Source organism: Triticum urartu, chromosome 5A (assembly GCF_056163025.1).
Source record: "Triticum urartu cultivar PI428250 chromosome 5A, HENAU_Tu73, whole genome shotgun sequence".
Classification (NCBI taxonomy): domain Eukaryota; kingdom Viridiplantae; phylum Streptophyta; class Magnoliopsida; order Poales; family Poaceae; genus Triticum; species Triticum urartu.
Window position 1 is genome coordinate 540,616,985 of NC_141877.1, and position 19,575 is coordinate 540,636,559.

The 19,575-nt window shown below is 43.6% G+C and overlaps 1 pseudogene; it reads left to right on the top strand.

Moving 5' to 3' along the window:
- Positions 1 to 2,285: 2,285 nt before the first annotated feature.
- LOC147972648 (uncharacterized) lies at positions 2,286 to 2,970 on the top strand (annotated as a pseudogene).
- The last annotated feature ends 16,605 nt before the right edge of the window (positions 2,971 to 19,575 follow it).

Genomic DNA, 19,575 nt, shown 5'->3' on the forward strand with positions numbered 1-19,575 from the left:
TTACCTCTTTTCTTTAAAAAAAAACTCTGACAAACCAATTTAACGAATAGAATTAGCACCTGCTAGTGGCTGGGGCGCGGCCCTACTGGCTATTATCGTATTATCATAGTGTAAAAAATGTCCATTTTTAACACTACACTATTATTATAGTGTCAAAAATGTTTTTACATTTTGGGACTACAAGATGACTACAAGATGGCCTAAGTACTCATGAGATTCAATCACTCACTAAGGAATTTGAGCATTTCAATGGTGTGTTATCGGACAAGTTTGTTGCTGAAATTGACAAGCTTCCTTCTTTCGTGAAGAAATTGTGTTGCTTGCACAAGAGACAAGTATTTTCTATTGTCAATCTTATTGGTATTTTTTTGTGTGAAAGAGAAGTCGGCTGTGAAAAACACACATGCTTATTTCCATGAGGAAAATTCTAATGCCAGCTTGATACAGAAGAAGAATTTCTAGACTCACAGTTTAGGAACAAGAACAAACTCGTGGGCAACAAGAAGTTTGAAGGAAAGAACAAGGCCGCAACTTCAAGAAGAAAGGGTCTGGTAAGAAAAAAGAAGTATGCCATGTCTGCGATGCAGATGATCATTGGACTTCAGCTTGCAACACCTGTTTGACATGCGTTAGCTTGAGAACGACAACAAGGCCACTCATGTTGTTATTGGTTAACTGCATGTTAGATCAAACGAGATTTTCCAAGTAATGTAGGGGGGGCGGTGGGGGTGTAGGGGCGTGGCTTTGATGACTGCAAGTCATGCCCTAAACAAAGTTCTCATAAATAATAAAGGGATTACTCCATTTTGGGAACAGGAAAGAAATAGATTAAAAGTCTCTTGTTTACGAATTTGAGGTTGTTCAGCAAAAGTCAATATGCCCATTCTCAAGAAGCGTAAGCTTGGATCAAAAACCATTGATTGTCTTTCCTGGCTATGCTTTTCATATCATCGTTATAAATTTTTAGTGGTGAAATCTGAGGTACCTGACATAAGTGTTGGTACAATCTGCTGGAATTTTGTCTATTTTGGGCCTAGCCCAATAGCAGTTTCAGAAATTTCTAATAAATCCTAGAGGTCTACGCAGCCCATTTGTGCAAGGCAAGAGGTGGAACTAAAGTTTAGTCCCACATTGCTAGTTTAGTGGGAGTTGGACCTCCTTATAAGGGAGGTTCTTTCCCACTTGTATGAGCATGAGAACAAGAGGGATATCCACGCGCGCTCCTCCGCCGCCGCCCGCCTCGCCACGCCACGCCTCGCCCGCTGTTGTTGTCTTCCTCATCCCGGCTTGCGGCGTGCACCACGAGTCGGGACAGTAGGCCTCCGAAACCGCACCTCTTTGAGTCCTGTACGGGAGAAGGGTGATAAGGTTTTTGGGGAGCGCTCAGTGCGACTACTGACTTCAGTTCCAATCTCTGAGTTGTTGTTGTCTTCCTCATCCCGGCTTGCGGCGTGCACCGCGAGTCGGGACAGTAGGCCTCCGAAATCGCACCTCTTTGAGTCATGTACGGGAGAAGGGTGATAAGGTTTTTGGGGAGCGCTCAGTGCGACTACTGACTTCTTCGTCACGGACGCCCCAGACTCCGACGACTACTTCCCCGACATCGACAACCTCCTCGACGACATGGCTGGCGAGGACACCGACCCCAAGTCCAGTGCTACTGCTGCTGCTGTTGTCCAGTATGTGCTCCTCTCCTTTCTGTCCGAGGTCTTGCCACAGTTCCTGGTTCTGCTGTTTGTCCTAGATGTGTTAGATTCTACTTCATATATGAAACTTGCCCTACTGTCTGCTCTAGGTAAGCTTGATTACAGTTCATATATGCCCATGTTATTTACCTTCTCTTTGTCAGATCACATGACGTTTTATCCCTGTTATATTAGTCATGTTTTATCTAATATTTCTGTTCATAAAATCATTCGGTAAATTGCTCATATCTCCAACAATCCAAAAACCTTATTATAGGCAATTTACCCCAAAGTGGTTTTGCTGCTTACATGAGACCTCCTATGTTTGAGGGTATCCACTATAAGAGGTGGCGCGTGAGAGCAGTCTTATGGTTTCAAACCATGAGTTGCTATGACGCCACGCTTGGCAAGCCTGAAGGGGAGTTTGATGCCCAACAGGAACAAGCTTTTCAGAAAATGGATACTCTGTTTAAGGCTGCTCTCTTGAGTGTTCTTGGTGAGAACATAGTTGATACTTATGCGTCAATTGACAATGGAAAAGATATGTGGGACGCACTCGAGGCCAAGTTTGGGGTCTCGGATGCTGGCACTGAGCTGTACATCATGGAGCAATTTTATGATTACAGGATGACTGAAGAGCGCTCCGTGGTTGAGCAAGCTCATGAGATACAGTCATTTGTTAGAGAACTTGAGCACTTCAACTGTATGCTACCGGACAAGTTTGTTGCCGGAGGTATCATCACCAAGCTTCCTCCTTCGTGGAGGAACTTTGCTACCTTACTGAAGCATAAGAGACAGGAGTTTCCCGTTCCGGATCTCATTGGTACTCTTGATGTCGAAGAAAAGGCGAGAGCAAAGGACACACGTGCTCGAGGTATTGAGGGAGGATCTAGTGCCAATCTGGTATAGAAGAAGAACTTCCAGCCCCACAAGTTCAAGAACAAGGGCAAGTTTGATGGTAAAGCAAAATTTGATGGGAAGAACAAGGTTGTGCAACACACGAACTTCAAGAAGAAGAATGACAAGAAGAAAGGTGTTTGTCATGTGTGTGGGGATCCTGATCATTGGGCTCCTAGTTGCCCTAATCGCTATGACAAGCGTCATCCTGGAAAAGGCGGCAAGACTGCTAATGTTATCATTGGATACATTGACATGAAGGATGATGGGTATGGTATATTTCCCACTATTCTTTCAGTATGCCATTCTCCTTATTGGTTGATTGACACGGGTGCTAATGTGCATGTATGCGGTGATATTTCCATGTTTTTGTCTTATCAGACCGTAGGGACTTCAACCGTGCTGATGGGCAACGGTTCAAGTGCTTCTGTTCGTGGTGTTGGCACGGTCGATCTGAAGTTTACTTCAGGGAAGATCGTGCGGCTGAAGAACGTGCATTATGTCCCCTCCTTCAATAAAAATCTTGTTAGGGATCTCTTATGTGTAGAGATGGCTATAAGCTTGTCTTTGAGTCGAATAAATTTGTAATATCCAAGTATGGAACCTTTGTTGGTAAAGGCTATGAGTCAGGAGGCCTGTTTTGTTTATCCTTATCAGACGTTTGCAATAAAATTGTTAATCATGTTTGCAACAATAGTGAATCAAATGTGTGGCATTCACATCTTTGTCATGTTAACTTTGGTTGCATGTCGCGACTAGCGAAGTTGAACTTAGTCCCTAGTTTCACCACTGTCAAGGGATCTAAGTGTCAAGTTTGTGTGCAAGCTAAGCAACCTCGTAAGTCTCACACGACTGCGGAAACGAGAAATCTTGCATCACTAGAGCTCATACATTCAAATCTATGTGAAATAAATGGTGTTTTGACAAAAGATGGAAAGAAATATTTCATGACGTTAATTGAGGACTCCACTAGATATTGCCGTGTGTATCTTCTGAAATCAAAGGATGAGGCTTTGAACTTTTTCAAGATCTATAAAGCTGAAGTGGAAAACCAACTTGATCGAAAAATCAAGAGGCTTAGGTCCGACCGTGGTGGAGAGTATTTTTCCAATGAATTTGATGCTTTTTGTGCGGAACATGGTATAATCCATGAGAGGATGATGTCTACTACACAACCTTCTTCTTGTAGACGTTGTTGGGCCTCCAAGTGCAGAGGTTTGTAGGACAGTAGCAAATTTCCCTCAAGTGGATGACCTAAGGTTTATCAATCCGTAGGAGGCATAGGATGAAGATGGTCTCTCTCAAGCAATCCTGCAACCAAATAACAAAGAGTCTCTTGTCTCCCCAACACACCCAATACAATGGTAAATTGAATAGGTGCACTAGTTCAGCGAAGAGATGGTGATACAAGTGGTATATGGATGGTAGATAAAGGTATTTGTAATCTGAAAATATAAAAACAGCAAGGTAACTAATGGTAAAAGTAAGCACAAACGGCATTGCAATGATAGGAAATAAGGCCTAGGGTTCATACTTTCGCTAGTGCAAATTCCCTCAACAATGATAACATAATTGGATCACATAACTGTCCCTCAACATGCAACAAAGAGTCACTCCAAAGTCACTAATAGCGGACAACGAACGAAGAGATTATGGTAGGGTACGAAACCACCTCAAAGTTATTCTTTCCAATCAATCCGTTGGGCTATTCCTATAAGTGTCACAAACAGCCCTAGAGTTCGTACTAGAATAACACCTTAAGACACAAATCAACCAAAACCCTAATGTCACCTAGATACTCCAATGTCACCTCAAGTATCCGTGGGTATGATTATACGATATGCATCACACAATCTCAGATTCATCTATTCAACCAACACATAGAACCTCAAAGAGTGCCCCAAAGTTCCTACTGGAGAATCACGACAAAAACGTGTGCCAACCCCTATGCATAGGTTCATGGGCGGAACCCGCAAGTTGATCACCAAAACATACATCAAGTGAATCACGTGGTATCCAATTATCACCACAGATACGCACGGCAAGACATACATCAAGTGTTCTCAAATCTTTAAAGACTAAATCCGATAAGATAACTCTAAAGGGGAAACTCAATTCATTACAAGAGAGTAGAGGGGGGAGAAAACATCATAGGATCCAACTATAATAGCAAAGCTCGCGATACATCAAGATCGTATCACCTCAAGAACACGAGAGAGAGAGAGAGATCAAACACATAGCTACTGGTACATACCCTCAGCCCCGAGGGAGAACTACTCCCTCCTCGTCATGGAGAGCACCGGGATGATGAAGATGGCCACCGGAGAGGGATTGCCCCCTCCGGCAGGGGGCCGGAACGGGTCTAGATTGGTTTTCGGTGGCTACGGAGGCTTCTGGCGGCGGAACTCCCGATCTATTGTGTGTTCTGGAAGTTTTAGGGTACGTGAGTATATATGGGTGCAGGAAGTATGTCGGTGGACCGAAGGGGGGGGCACGAGGCAGGGGGGCGCGCCCAAGGGGGGTGGGCGTGCCCCCCACCCTCGTGGGCACTTCCCTTCTTTCCTGACGTGCACTCCAAGCTTTTCCGGTAGATTTCCTTCCAAAAATAACTTCTCCAGTTGATTTCGTTCCGTTTCGACTCCGTTTGATATTCCTTTTCTTCGAAACACTGAAATAGGAAAAAAAACAACAAATCTGGGCTGGGCCTCCGGTTAATAGGTTAGTCCCAAAAATAATATAAAAGTGGATGATAAAGCCCAATATTGCCCAAAACAGTAGATAACATAGCATGGAGCAATCAAAAATTATAGATACTCACCTCAGTCAAATGGGGTGGCCGAAAGAAAACCGTACTCTAACTGATTTGGTTAACGCCATGTTAGGCACATCGGGTCTTTCCAAGGCATGGTGGGGGGAGCGCGATATTGACAGCATGGCATGTCCTAAACCGAGTCCCCACAAAGAACAAAGAGATAACTCCATTCGAGGAAGGGGAGAAGAAAAGGTTAAAGCTCTCTTATCTACGAACCTGGGGTTGTTTGGTGAAAGTCAATGTGCCAATTTCAAAGAAGCGCAAGCTTGGACCAAAGACTGTGGATTTTGTTTTCCTGGGATATGCTTTTCATAGCATTGGTTATAGATTCTTGATTGTAAAATCTGAGGTACCTGACATGCATGTCGGTATGATCATGGAGTCGAATGATGCGACTTTCTTTGAAGATATCTTTCCCATGAAGGATATGGCTACCTCATCTAATCAGGAGATGCCTAGTTCATCAAATCAGGAACCAATTACAATTACTGAACCTACCATTTCGATGGAACACTTTGAAAATGGAGGAGAACAATGAAGTTCCTACTAGGAGCAAGAGACAGAGGACTGCAAAGTCCTTTGGTGATGATTTTCTTGTGTATCTCATAGATGATACTTCCAGTTCTATTTCAGAGGCCTATGCATCTGAAGATGCTGACTACTGGAAGGAAGCGGTTTGTAGCGAGATGGATTCCATCTTGGCGAATGAGACTTGGGAGATAACTGATCGTCCTTATGGGTGCAAACCTATAGGATGCAAATGGGTATTCAAGAAGAATCTTAGGCCTGATGGTACTATTGAAAAGTACAAGGCTCCGCTCGTGGCTAAGGGTTATACCCAAAAGGAAGGTGAAGACTTCTTTGATACTTACTCACCTGTGGCTCGACTGACCACTATTCGAGTTCTACTTTCACTAGCTGCCTCACATGGTCTTCTCGTTCATCGAATGGATGTTAAGACTGCTTTCCTAAATGGAGAGTTGGACGAGGAAATTTATATGGAACAACCAGATGGGTTTGTACTAGATGGCCAGGAAGGAAAAGTGTGCAAGTTGCTGAAGTCTTTATATGGACTCAAGCAAGCACCCAAATAGTGGCATGAGAAATTTGAAAGAACTTTAACAGCTGCAGGCTTTGTTGTAAACGAAGCTGACAAATGTGTGTACTATCGTTGATGACATACTGATTTTCAGAACAAATCTGAATGTAATTAAGGAGGTCAAGGATTTCCTATCTCGTTGTTTTGAGATGAAGGATTTAGGAGTGGCTGATGTCATTCTGAACATCAAGTTGTTGAGAGACGATGATGGTGGGATTACATTACTTCAATCTCACTATGTGGAAAAGATCTTGAGTCGCTTTGGCTATAGTGACTGCAAGCCCTCTCCAACACCATATGATGCGAGTGTGTTACTTCGAAAGAATCGAAGAATTGCTAGAGATCAATTGAAGTATTCTCAGATTATTGGCTCGCTTATGTACTTAGCCAGTGTTACAAGACCTGACATCTCTTTCTCTGTTAGCAAACTGAGTCGGTTTGTCTCAAAACCAGGAGATGTGCATTGGAAAGCTCTAGAGAGAGCTTTGCGTTATTTGAAAGGCACTGCAAATTATGGAATTCACTACACTGGGCACCCAAAGGTGCTTGAAGGGTATAGTGACTCAAACTGGATCTCAGATGCTGATGAGATAAAGGCCACGAGCGGTTATGTATTCACTCATGGAGGTGGCGCTGTTTCTTGGAAGTCTTGCAAGTAGACCATCTTAACGAGGTCAACAATGGAAGCAAAACTCACAGCACTAGATACAACTACGGTCGAAGCAGATTGGCTTCGCCGGCTCTTGAATGACTTACCGGTTGTTGACACACCTGTACCGGGTATTCTTATGAACTGTGACAATCAAACTGTGATCACGAAAGTGAGCATCTCAAAGGATAACATGAAGTCATCAAGACACGTTCAGAGAAGGTTAAAGTCTGTCAGGAAAATGAGAAACTCCGGAGTTATTGCATTGGATCATATCCAAACGTCTAAAAATCTGGCAGATCCTTTCACTAAGGGTCTATCACGTAATGTGATAGATAATGCATCGAGGGAGATGGGTATGAGACCCACAATATGAGTTGTTCACAGTGGTAACCTAGTCTATGTGATCGGAGATCCCATGAATTAGATGTGGAAGGCAAGCTATTGGTCAACTGAGAGGAGAGTATCCTTACTATTAACAGTACCACTCCATGAAGATGCAATACTCTCCTAATCTGCATGGCAGGTTGATGTATATCTTAATGTGTTCTAAGTGGCTCATTGAAGTAGAGATGTCGTCCTGCAGAACATCTTTTGAAGAACGCACCTATATGAGTCTGATTGTTAAACGTCGCAATCTATGAGAGTAGGGTTCTCTCTAGTAAACTCATGAAAGGTCTCGGAGTATGACGCATAAGCTCCACCCGCAAGGAAGACCCACGGTAGCCACGTATCGGTTAAGGCTTTATGTGAAGCTAGATTCGCAGAAAACTTGCAGTTCAAGGCCCAGTCCACTGTTCAAGTTGCTTACTAGTGTAGCATAGAGTTCTAGGTGGAAGTTTAACTTAACAGTCTCCACTGCAGTACCGGTATATAAAACAGTATTTTGGAACCAAAGGTAAATTTTGTGTGCCTCTGGGATCTGGTGGGGGATTGCTGGAATTTTGTCTATTTTGGGCCTAGCCCAATAGCAGTTTCAGAAATTCCTAATAAATCCTAGAGGCCCAGGCAGCCTATTCGTGCAAGGCAAGAGGTGGAAGTAAAGTTTAGTCCCACATTGCTAGTTTAGTGGGAGTTGGACCTCCTTATAAGGGAGGTTCTTGATGTCTACTACACAACCTTCTTCTTGTAGACATGTTGGGCCTCCAAGTGTAGAGATTTGTAGGACAGTAGCAAATTTCCCTCACGTGGATGACCTAAGGTTTATCAATCCGTAGGAGGCGTGGGATGAAGATGGTCTCTCTCAAGCAACCCTGCAACCAAATAACAAGAGTCTCTTGTGTCCCCAACACACCCAATACAATGATAAATTGTATAGGTGCACTAGTTCGGCGAAGAGATGGTGATACAAGTGGTATATGGATAGTAGATATGAATATTTGTAATCTGAAAAATATAAAAACAGCAAGGTAACTAATGATAAAAGTGAGCGTAAATGGTATTGCAACGTGTTGAAACAAGGCCTAGGGTTCATACTTTCGGTAGTGCAAGTTCCCTCAACAATAATAACATAATTGGATCATATAACTATCCCTCAACATGCAACAAAGAGTCACTCCAAAGTCACTAATAGCGGAGAACAAATGAAGAGATTATGGTAGGGTACGAAACCACCTCAAAGTTATTCTTTCCAATCAATCTGTTGGGCTATTCCTATAAGTGTCACAAACAGCCCTAGAGTTCGTACTAGAATAACACCTTAAGACAAAAATCAACCAAAACCCTAATGTCACCTAGATACTCCAATGTCACCTCAAGTATCCGTGGGTATGATTATACGATATGCATCACACAATCTCAGATTCATCTATTCAACCAACACATAGAACCTCAAAGAGTGCCCCAAAGTTTATACCGGAGAATCACGATGAAAACGTGTACCAACCCCTATGCATAGGTTCATGGGCGGAACCCGCAAGTTGATCACCAAAACTATTGGGGAACGTAGTAATTTCAAAAAAATTCCTACGCACACGCAAGATCATGGTGATGCATAGAAACAAGAGGGGAGAGTGTTGTCTACGTACCCTCGTAGACCGTTCGCGGAAGCGTTATATCAACGCGGTTGATGTAGTCGTACGTCTTCACGTCCGACCGATCCAAGTACCGAAAGCACGGCACCTCCGAGTTCTGCACACGTTCGGCTCGGTGACGTCCTCGCCTTCTCGATCCAGCAAGAGGGGCGAAGTAGTAGATGAGTTCCGGCAGCACGACGGCGTGGTGACGGTGTTGGTGAAGAACAATCTCCGCAGGGCTTCGCCTAAGCACTACGAAAACTATGACAGAGGATAAACTAGAGGAGACAGGGTTGCCGGCACACGGCTTGGTGTTTCTTGATATCCCTTTGGTGCTAGCCCTACCCCTCTATTTATATCTTGAGCCCTGGGGTCGAAACTTGGAGTAAAAGCCTCCACAAAGTCGGTTTCACCCGAAAGGCAAGAGTCCTTCTCGGACTCCAGGGCCAGACGCCAGGGTTCCCGGCGTCTGGACCCAGACGCCAGGGACCCTGGCGTCTGGCCCCTGGACTCCGCAAAAGTTCCTTTTGCGCTTTCCAAAAACCTTGTGGGCTTTCCCCTTTCGCCCAAATAAAGTGTTCTCGTACCCAAACATTTCGGGAAACATCCGGAACCCCTTCCGGTGATTTCCGGAACCCTTCCGGTGACCAAACACTATTATCATATATATCAAACTTTATCTCCGGACCATTCCGGAGTTCCTCGTCATGTCCGTGATCTCATCTCGGACTCCGAACAACATTCGGTCACCAACATACATAACTCACATAGTACTATATCGTCAACGAACATTAAGCGTGCGGACCCTACGGGTTCGACAACTATGTAGACATGACCGAGACACCTCTCTGGTCAATAACCAATAGCGGGACCTGGATGCCCATATTGGCTCCTACATATTCTACGAAGATCTTTATCGGTCAGACCGCATAACAACATACGTTGTTCCCTTTGTCATCGGTATGTTACTTGTCCGAGATTCGATCGTCGGTATCTCAATACCTAGTTCAATCTCGTCACTGGCAAGTCTCTTTACTCGTTCCGTAATACATCATCTCGCAACTAACTCATTAGTTGTAATGCTTGCAAGGCTTATGTGATGTGCATTACCGAGAGGGCCCAGAGATACCTCTCCGACAATCGGAGTGACAAATCCTAATCTTGAAATACGCCAACCCAACATCTACCTTTGGGGACACCTGTAGAGCACCTTTATAATCACCCATTTACGTTGTGACGTTTGGTAGCACACAAAGTGTTCCTCCGGCAAACGGGAGTTGCATAATCTCATAGTCATAGGAACATGTATAAGTCATGAAGAAAGCAATAGCAACATACTAAACGATCGGGTGCTAAGCTAATGGAATGGGTCATGTCAATCAGATCATTCACCTAATGATGTGATCCCGTTAATCAAATAACAACTCTTTGTTTATGGTTAGAAAACATAACCATCTTTGATTAACGAGCTAGTCAAGTAGAGGCATACTAGTGACACTATGTTTGTCTATGTATTCACACATGTATTATGTTTCCGGTTAATACAATTCTAGCATGAATAATAAACATTTATCATGATATAAGGAAATAAATGATAACTTTATTATTGCCTCTAGGGCATATTTCCTTCAAAAACATACATCAAGTGAATCACGTGATATCCCATTGTCACCGCAAATACGCACGGCAAGACATACATGAAGTGTTCTCAAATCTTTAAAGACTCAATCCGATAAGATAACTTCAAAGGGGAAACTCAATCCATTACAAGAGAGTAGAGGGGGGGAGAAAACATCATAGGATCCAACTATAATAGCAAAGGTCGCGATACATCAAGATCGTATCACCTCAAGAACACGAGAGAGAGAGAGATCAAACACATAGCTACTGGTACATACCCTCAGCCTCGAGGGAGAACAACTCCCTCCTCGTCATGGAGAGCACCGGGATGATGAAGATGGCCACCGGAGAGGGATTCCCCCCTCCGACAGGGTGTCGGAACGGGTCTAGATTGGCTTTCGGTCGCTATGGAGGCTTCTGTCGGCGGAACTCCCGATCTATTTGTTGGGGAACGTAGTAATTTCAAAAATTTCCCTACGCACACGCAAGATCATGGTGATGCACAGCAACGAGAGGGGAGAGTGTTGTCTACGTACCCACACAGACCGACTGCGGAAGCGTTAACACAACGTAGAGGAAGTAGTCGTACGTCTTCCCGATCCGACCGATCCAAGCACCGTTACTCCGGCACCTTCGAGTTCTTAGCACACGTACAGCTCGATGACAATCCCCGGGCTTCGATCCAGCAAAGCGTCGGGGAGGAGTTCCGTCAGCACGACGGCGTGGTGATGATCTTGATGTTCTACTGTCGCAGGGCTTCGCCTAAGCACCGCTACAATATGATCGAGGTGGAATATGGTGGCAGGGGGCACAGCACACGGCTAAGGAACGATCTCAAGGATCAACTTGTGTGTCTAGAGGTGCCCCCTGCCTCCGTATATAAAGGAGCCAAGGGGGAGGGTGCGGCCGGCCAGGAGGAGGGCGCAGGAGGAGTCCTACTCCTATCGGGAGTAGGACTCCCCCCCAATCCTAGTTGGAATAGGATTCCCCGAGGGGGAAAAGAGAGAGAGGGGGCCGGCCACCTCTCCTTGTCCTAATAGGACTAGGGGAGGGGGGAGGCGCGCAGCCCACCTTGGGCTGCCCCTTTCACCTTTCCACTAAAGCCCACTAAGGCCCATATGGCTCCCGGGGGGTTCCGGTAACCTCCCAGTACTCCGGTAAAATCCCGATTTCACCCGGAACACTTCCAATATCCAAACATAGGCTTCCAATATATCAATCTTTATGTCTCGACCATTTCGAGACTCCTCGTCATGTCCGTGATCACATCCGGGACTCCGAACTAACTTCGGTACATCAAAATGCATAAACTCATAATAACTGTCATCGTAACGTTAAGCGTGCGGACCCTACGGTTCGAGAACAATGTAGACATGACCGAGACATGTCTCCGGTCAATAACCAATAGCGGGACCTGGATGCCCATATTGGCTCCTACATATTCTACGAAGATCTTTATCGGTCAGACCGCATAACAACATACGTTGTTCCCTTTGTCATCGGTATGTTACTTGCCCGAGATTCGATCGTCGGTATCCAATACCTAGTTCAATCTTGCTACCGGCAAGTCTCTTTACTCGTTCCGTAATACATCATCCCGCAACTAACTCATTAGTTGCAATGCTTGCAAGGCTTATGTGATGTGCATTACCGAGAGGGCCCAGAGATACCTCTCCGACAATCGGAGTGACAAATCCTATTCTCGAAATACGCCAACCCAACATCTACCATTGGAGACACCTATAGAGCTCCTTTATAATCACCCATTTACGTTGTGACGTTTGGTAGCACACAAAGTGTTCCTCCGGCAAACGGGAGTTGCATAATCTCATAGTCATAGGAACATGTATAAGTCATGAAGAAAGCAATAGCAACATACTAAACGATCGGGTGCTAAGCTAATGGAATGGATCATGTCAATCAGATCATTCAACTAATGACCTCGTTAATCAAATAACAACTCTTTGTTCATGGTCAGGAAACATAACCATCTTTGATTAACGAGCTAGTCAAGTAGAGGCATACTAGTGACACTCTGTTTGTCTATGTATTCACACATGTATTATGTTTCCAGTTAATACAATTCTAGCATGAATAATAAACATTTATCATGATATAAGGAAATAAATAATAACTTTATTATTGCCTCTAGGGCATATTTCCTTCACTATTGTGCTCTCGGATGTTTTTAGGGTATATGGAGATATATAGAAGGAAGAAGTGCGTCAGGGGGCCCACGAGGGGCCCATGAGGGTGGAGGGCGCGCCCCCTACCTCGTGGCCTCCTTGAAGCTTCCCTTACGTGGACTCCAAGTCTCTCGGGTTTCTTCTGATCCAAAAATAAGTTCCGTGAAGTTTCAGGTCAATTGGACTCCGTTTGATTTTCCTTTTCTGCGATATTCTAAAACAAGTAAAAAACAGAAACTGGCACTGGGCTCTAGGTTAATAGGTTAGTCCCAAAAATCATATAAAATAGAATATAAATGCATATAAAACATCCAAGGTTGATAATATAATAGCATGGAACAATAAAAAATTATAGATACGTTGGAGACGTATCAGCATCCCCAAGCTTAATTCCTGCTCGTCCTCGAGTAGGTAAATGATAAAAACATAAATTTTGATGTGGAATGCTACCTAACATATTTATCCATGTAGTTCTCTTTATTGTGGCAAGAATATTCAGATCCACAAGATTCAAGACAAAAGTTTAATATTGACATGAAAACAATAATACTTCAAGCATACTAAGAAAGCAATAATGTCTTCTCAAAATAACATGGCCAAAGTAAGCTATCCCTACAAAATCATATAGTCTGGCTATGCTCTATCTTGACCACACAAAATATTTAAATCATGCACAACCCCGATGACAAGCCAAGCAATTGTTTCATACTTTTGATGTTCTCAAGCTTTTTCAATCTTCATGCAATACATGAGCGTGAGGCATGGACATAGCACTATGGGTGGAATAGAATGGTGGTTGTGGTGAAGACAAAAAGGAGAAGATAGTCTCACATCAACTAGGCGTATCAACGGGCTATGGAGATGCCCATCAATAGATATCAATGTGCGTGAGCAGGGATTGCCATGCAACGGATGCACTAGAGCTATAAATGTATGAAAGCTCAACAAAAGAAACTAGTGGGTGTGCATCCAACTCGCTTGCTCACGAAGACCTAGGGCATTTTTAGGAAGCCCATCATTGGAATATACAAGCCAAGTTCTATAATGAAAGATTCCCACTAGTATATGAAAGTGACAACATAGGAGACTCTCTATCATGAAGATCATGGTGCTACTTTGAAGCACAAGTGTGGTAAAAGGACAGTAGCATTGCCCCTTCTCTCTTTTTCTTTCTTTTTCTCTCATTTTTTATTTTTTTATTTGGGCCTTCTCTTTTTTATGGACTCTTTTCTCTTTTTCTTATTTGGGCTTCTTTGGCCTCTTTTATTTATTTATTTTCGTCCGGAGTCTCATCCCGACTTGTGGGGGGATCATAGTCTCCATCATCCTTTCCTTACTGGGACAATGCTCTAATAATGATGATCACCACACTTTTATTTACTTACAACTCAATACTTAGAACAAAATATGACTTTATGTGAATGCCTCCAGCGGTGTACCGGGATGTGCAATGAATCAAGAGTGAAATCTGGATTCCTTTGCCAAGGCAATTGCACCAGTATTGTCACAAAAGATTTTCATTGGACTCGATGCACTAGGTATGACACCTAGATCGGATATGAACTCCTTCATCCAGACTCCTTCGTTCGCTGCTTCCGAAGTAGCTATGTACTCCGCTTCACATGTAGATCCCGCTACGACGCTTTGTTTAGAACTGCACCAACTGACAGCTCCACCGTTTAATGTAAACACGTATCCGGTTTGCGATTTAGAATCGTCCGGATCAGTGTCAAAGCTTGCATCAACATAACCTTTTACGGTGAGCTCTTTGTCACCTCCATATACGAGAAACGTATCCTTAGTCCTTTTCAGGTATTTCAGGATGTTCTTGACCGCTGTCCAGTGATCCACTCCTGGATTACTTTGGTACCTCCCTGCTAGACTTATAGCAAGGCACACATCAGGTCTGGTACACAGCATTGCATACATGATAGAGCCTATGGCTGAAGCATAGGGAACATCTTTCATTTTCTCTCTATCTTCTGCAGTGGTCGGGCATTGAGTCTGACTCAACTTCACACCTTGTAACACAGGCAATAACCCTTTCTTTGCTTGATCCATTTTGAACTTCTTCAAAATCTTGTCAAGGTATGTGCTTTGTGAAAGTCCAATTAAGTGCCTTGATCTATCTCTATAGATCTTTATGCCTAATATGTAAGCAGCTTCACCGAGGTCTTTGATTGAAAAACTCTCATTCAAGTATCCCTTTATGCTATCCAGAAATTCTATATCATTTCCAGTCAGTAATATGTCATCCACATATAATATCAGAAATGCTACAGAGCTCCCACTCACTTTCTTGTAAATACAGGCTTCTCCGAAAGTCTGTATAAAACCAAATGCTTTGATCACACTATCAAAGCGTTTATTCCAACTCCGAGAGGCTTGCACCAGTACATAAATGGATCGCTGGAGCTTGCATACTTTGTTAGCTCCCTTTGGATCGACAAAACCTTCCGGTTGCATCATATACAACTCTTCTTCCAGAAATCCATTCAGGAATGCAGTTTTGACATCCATCTGCCAAATTTCATAATCATAAAATGCGGCAATTGCTAACATGATTCTGACAGACTTAAGCATCGCTACGGGTGAGAAGGTCTCATCGTAGTCAACCCCTTGAACTTGTCGAAAACCTTTTTGCGACAAGTCGAGCTTTGTAGACAGTAACATTACCATCAGCGTCAGTCTTCTTCTTGAAGATCCATTTATTCTCAATTGCTTGCCGATCATCGGGCAAGTCAACCAAAGTCCATACTTTGTTCTCATACATGGATCCCATCTCAGATTTCATGGCTTCAAGCCATCTTGCGGAATCTGGGCTCACCATCGCTTCTTCATAGTTCGTAGGTTCATCATGATCTAGCAGCATGATTTCCAGAACAGGATTACCGTACCACTCTGGTGCGGATCTCGCTCTAGTTGATCTACGAGGTTCAGTAGTATCTTGTCCTGAAGTTTCATGATCATCATCATTAGCTTCCTCACTAATTGGTGTAGGTGTCGCAGAAACAGTTTTCTGTGATGCACTACTTTCCAATAAGGGAGCAGGTACAGTTACCTCGTCAAGTTCTACTTTCCTCCCACTCACTTCTTTCGAGAGAAACTCCTTCTCTAGAAAGGATCCATTCTTAGCAACGAATGCCTTGCCTTCGGATCTGTGATAGAAGGTATACCCAACAGTCTCCTTTGGGTATCCTATGAAGACACATTTCTCCGATTTGGGTTCGATCTTATCAGGTTGAAGCTTTTTCACATAAGCATCGCAGCCCCAAACTTTAAGAAACGACAACTTTGGTTTCTTGCCAAACCACAGTTCATAAGGCGTCGTCTCAACGGATTTTGATGGTGCCCTATTTAACGTGAATGCGGCCGTCTCTAAAGCATAACCCCAAAAAGATAGCGGTAAATCAGTAAGAAACATCATAGATCGCACCATATCTAGTAAAGTACGATTACGACGTTCGGACACACCATTACGCTATGGTGTTCCGGGTGGCGTGAGTTGCGAAACTATTCCACAATTTTTCAAATGTACACCAAACTCGTAACTCAAATATTCTCCTCCACGATCAGATCGTAGAAACTTTATTTTCTTGTTACGATGATTTTCAACTTCACTCTGAAATTCTTTGAACTTTTCAAATGTTTCAGACTTATGTTTCATTAAGTAGATATACCCATATCTGCTTAAGTCATCTGTGAAGGTGAGAAAATAACGATATCCGCCACGAGCCTCAATATTCATCGGACCACATACATCGGTATGTATGATTTCCAACAAATCTGTTGCTCTCTCCATAGTACCGGAGAACGGTGTTTTTGTCATCTTGCCTATAAGGCACGGTTCGCAAGTACCAAGTGATTCATAATCAAGTGGTTCCAAAAGTCCATCAGTATGGAGTTTCTTCATGCGCTTTATACCGATATGACCTAAACGGTAGTGCCACAAATAAGTTGCACTATCATTATCAACTCTGCATCTTTTGGCTTCAACATTATGAATATGTGTGTTACTACTATCGAGATTCATCAAAAATAGACCACTCTTCAAAGGTGCATGACCATAAAAGATATTACTCATATAAATAGAACAACCATTATTCTCTGATTTAAATGAATAACCGTCTCGCATCAAACAAGATCCAGATATAATGTTCATGCTCAACGCTGGCACCAAATAACAATTATTTAGGTCTAATATTAATCCCGAAGGTAGATGTAGAGGTAGCGTGTCGACCGCGATCACATCGACTTTGGAACCGTTTCCGCGCGCATCGTCACCTCGTCCTTCGCCAGTGTTCGCTTAATCCGTAGTCCTTGTTTCGAGTTGCAAATATTAGCAACAGAACCAGTATCAAATACCCAGGTGCTACTGCGAGCTCTAGTAAGGTACACATCAATAACATGTATATCACATATACCTTTGTTCACCTTGCCATCCTTCTTATCCGCCAAATACTTGGGGCAGTTCCGCTTCCAGTGACCAGTCTGCTTGCAGTAGAAGCACTCAGTTTCAGGCTTAGGTCCAGACTTGGGTTTCTTCTCCTGAGCAACAACTTGCTTGCCGTTCTTCTTGAAGTTCCCCTTCTTCTTCCCTTTGCCCTTTTTCTTGAAACTAGTGGTCTTGTTAACCATCAACACTTGATGCTCCTTCTTGATTTCTACCTCCGCAGCTTTCAGCATTGCGAAGAGCTCGGGAATAGTCTTATTCATCCCTTGCATATTATAGTTCATCACGAAGCTCTTGTAGCTTGGTGGCAGTGGTTGGAGAATTCTGTCAATGACGCAATCATCTGGAAGATTAACTCCCATCTGAATCAAGTGATTATTATACCCAGACATTTTGAGTATATGCTCACTGACAGAACTGTTCTCCTCCATCTTGCAGCTATAGAACTTATTGGAGACTTCATATCTCTCAATCCGGGCATTTGCTTGAAATATTAACTTCAACTCCTGGAACATCTCATATGCTCCATGACGTTCAAAACGTCGTTGAAGTCCCGATTCTAAGCCGTAAAGCATGGCACACTGAACTATCGAGTAGTCATCAGCTTTGCTCTGCCAGACGTTCATAACATCTGGTGTTGCTCCAGCAGCAGGCCTGGCACCCAGCGGTGCTTCCAGGACGTAATTCTTCTGTGCAGCAATGAGGATAATCCTCAAGTTACGGACCCAGTCCGTGTAATTGCTACCATCATCTTTCAACTTTGCTTTCTCAAGGAACGCATTAAAATTCAACGGAACAACAGCACGAGCCATCTATCTACAATCAACATAAACAAGCAAGATACTATCAGGTACTAAGTTCATGATAAGTTTAAGTTCAATTAATCAAATTACTTAAGAACTCCCACTTAGATGGACATCCCTCTAATCTTCTAAGTGATCACGTGATCCAAATCAACTAAACCATAACCGATCATCACGTGAGATGGAGTAGTTTTCAATGGTGAACATCGTTATGTTGATCATATCTACTATATGATTCATGCTCGACCTTTCGGTCTCTGTGTTCCGAGGCCATATCTGCATATGCTAGGCTCGTCAAGTTTAACCTGAGTATTCTGCGTGTGCAAAACTGGCTTGCACCCGTTGTAGATGGACGTAGAGCTTATCACACCCGATCATCACGTGGTGTCTGGGCACGACGAACTTTGGCAACGGTGCATACTCAGGGAGAACACTTCTTGATAATTTAGTGAGAGATCATCTTATAATGCTACCGTCAATCAAAGCAAGATAAGATGCATAAAAAGATAAACATCACATGCAATCAATATAAGTGATATGATATGGCCATCATCATCTTGTGCTTGTGATCTCCATCTCCGAAGCACCGTCATGATCACCATCGTCACCGGCGCGACACCTTGATCTCCATCGTAGCATCGTTGTCGTCTTGCCAATCTTATGCTTCCACGACTATCGCTACTGCTTAGTGATAAAGTAAAGCATTACATCGCGATTGCATTGCATACAATAAAGCGACAACCATATGGCTCCTGCCAGTTGCCGATAACTCGGTTACAAAACATGATCATCTCATACAATAAAATTCAGCATCATGCCTTGACCATATCACATCACAACATGCCCTGCAAAAACAAGTTAGACGTCCTCTACTTTGTTGTTGCAAGTTTTACGTGGCTGCTACGGGCTTAAGCAAGAACCAATCTCACCTACGCATCAAAACCACAACGATAGTTTGTCAAATAGACTCCGTTTTAACCTTCGCAAGGACCGGGCATAGCCACACTTGGTTCAACTAAAGTTGGAGAGACAGTCGTCCGCAAGCCACCTGTGTGCTAAGCACGTCGGGGGAACCGGTCTCGCGTAAGCGTACGCGTAATGTTGGTCCAGGTCGTCTCGTCCAACAATACCGCCGAACCAAAGTATGACATGCTGGTAGGCAGTATGACTTATATCGCCCACAACTCACTTGTATTCTACTCATGCAAATAACATCAAACCATAAAACCTAGGCTCGGATGCCACTGTTGGGGAACGTAGTAATTTCAAAAATTTCCCTACGCACACGCAAGATCATGGTGATGCACAGCAACGAGAGGGGAGAGTGTTGTCTACGTACCCACGCAGACCGACTGC